Here is a 2617-nt window from a genome sequence, read left to right on the forward strand (position 1 = left end):
AAAAAAAAAAAAAAAAAAAAAAATTGTCTCCCTTGTTCTCTTTTATGTTATTTATTGCACTTTTTTTTTTTTTTTTTAAAGGATAGACTAGAGACTTTGGAAGGAGTCCTGAGGTTCAGAAGAAGAGGAAAGGTGTGGACATGTACAAGGAAATGAGAACTCAATGCACAGAAAGATAAATTTGTGCAAAGGCTTCTTTCTGACCCTTAAATAGACATCTTTAACAATAGATGCCCACAATTTTGTGGATGGAAAAAGGCATGGTCTTGTAGCAGTGATTACATGTGGTTTGTGTAGAAGCACTTGTTGGAAATCAAAATAATGTGTATATTAGTTGAAGAGTCACATTCACCTATGTTTTTGAAGCAAAATATCTTGTTTGTTCTATTTAAAGTATTTTGGTTTTCTTGTTAATCCTCTTGGGTTTTAAGGAAATTTGTTTCTCATAGCCTGGTTGACAGCAGATTTCATCTCTGGATACATCATTCAGATCTCCTCTGTAATGAGACATATGAGGGAGTGATGTTTTGTGATTTAGTGATATAGTAGTTAACCTTAGCTAAACTCTCATGTTAATTTAATTCTGTGAATTAATTTCCACTCATCACATACACATTCAATTTTGAAACATAAAAGTTTTCTATATTGATTCACAGAGCAGAGTTTTCAAACTCATTAGTCTCAGGACCCCTTTACACTCTTAAAATTTATTGAGGCACCTCCAAAAGCTTTTAGGTAGGTGGGTTATGTCTGTCAATATTTACTGTGTTAGAAATTAAAACTGAAATTCTTTCATATTTGTTTAATTTTAATTCATGTATTAGATTGATGGAAAAGTAATTGCTGGTTTTGCCATTAAAAGTAATGTAGTAAAAGTGGCCAAACACAGTGGCTCATGCCTGTATTCATTCTCAGCGCTTTGGGAGACTGAGGTGGGCAGATCACATGACGTCAGGAGTTCAAGACCAGCCTGGGCAACATAGTGAAGTCCCATCTCTACTAAAAATACAAAAATTAGCCTGGCATGGTGGCACTCACCTGTAATGTCAGCTACTCGGGGCTGGGGCAGGAGAATCACTTGAACCTGGCAGGCAGAGGTTGCAGTAAGCCGAATCATGAGACTGCACTCCAGCCTGGGCAACGAAGTGGGACTCTGTCTCAAAAAAAAATGCAGTAAAAGTAAAAATATAAATATTAAAACCACTATATATTTACATAAATAAAATATTTTATGAAAAATACTACTCTCTGCTTCTATGAGTTTGACTTTTTTAGATTTCACATATAGGTGAAATCTTACAAACTTAGAAAAGTGGTACTGTTTTGCCATTTTTGCAAACCTCTTTAATATTAGACTTAACAGAAGACAGCTGCATTCTCATATCTGCTTCTGCATTCAATATGTTACAATAGCCCATGTCAGGTAGTTATTGGAAAATTCCATTGTGAGCACACTTGTGGGAAAATGAGTGTCTTAGTATTACTGTGAAGACAGTTTTGACATAGACCTTCTGAAAGGTTCTCTGGTATCCTTAGGAGTCCCCTGACCACACTGGAGGATGGGTGCTACACCTGGGAAGTGGGCTGGCATGGCATGGGCAGCATCCATCACAGAGATTAAACTCCATTTCTTGGAGACCCCTTACACAGTTTCCAGTATCCAGTGACACTTTCTAAGAACACAAAGATGCTAATGGATGCTTTTGGCCAATGATAAAATTTAAAGTGTTTTTATTTGGAGATCAAAAAGGTTAACAAACATACTTTGTGAATTGACAATGACTTTTTAAAGAAAAAAAGATATTTAGCGATGGATTAGACTGAGATGGAAGATGATATTGAACAATAAGAATATCAAGAGTGAACATAGTAGTGTGGTGCAGGTTGCAACCATCAGGGCTGGAGGAGGGTGACAATTTTGAGCAAAAGCATATGACTACAAGAGACTGTAGCCTAGAACAGCACCCAGGCCTGCAAACAGTAGCTCCACAAAGGGGCAGGGCCTGGAGGGGTCCCCTTGCAACAAAGGTAAAGGGAGACAATCACCTCTTAGTGATCATGTTCTCTGGTGCTAAACCACCCTTTGCTACTAAATTCATCTGCAGATACCCAGCATCCTTGTGATTCATCTTTCTTTTTCAGTATATGAAACATCTTTGGGGTAAGTTAACTAATTTTATAATTTGTAATGGTATCTGTAAACCAGAACACAAAATTAAACTTTATGGTCTGAAAAGTCTTATAAATGTGTCCCAAGGAAATTTGCAGTTTTTAAAAAATCATCCGTATTTTGGATCACGTGGATTTTGGCACTCTATTGAAAAACAGGAAATGCAGTTGTGACCATGCATGTAATATTTAGATGTAAATTTGGGACCAGATTTTTAGAAAACCTCTCTCTTACGGAAAAAAATTGAAGATTCAGAGATAAAAGGAGCATTTTGTTAAGAACAGAAAAACAAAGGTAGCTAGGTGTGGCGGTTCATGCCTACATGTAATCACAGCACTTTAGGAGGTCGAGACAGGCAAATCGCTTGAGCCCAGGAGTTCAGCACCATCCTGGGCAACTTGGCAAAACCTGTCTCTAAAGAAAATGCAAAAATTATCCAGGCGTAGT

Source organism: Rhinopithecus bieti, unplaced genomic scaffold (genome assembly GCF_001698545.2).
Source record: "Rhinopithecus bieti isolate Rb0 unplaced genomic scaffold, ASM169854v2 scaffold_66918, whole genome shotgun sequence".
Taxonomy (NCBI): domain Eukaryota; kingdom Metazoa; phylum Chordata; class Mammalia; order Primates; family Cercopithecidae; genus Rhinopithecus; species Rhinopithecus bieti.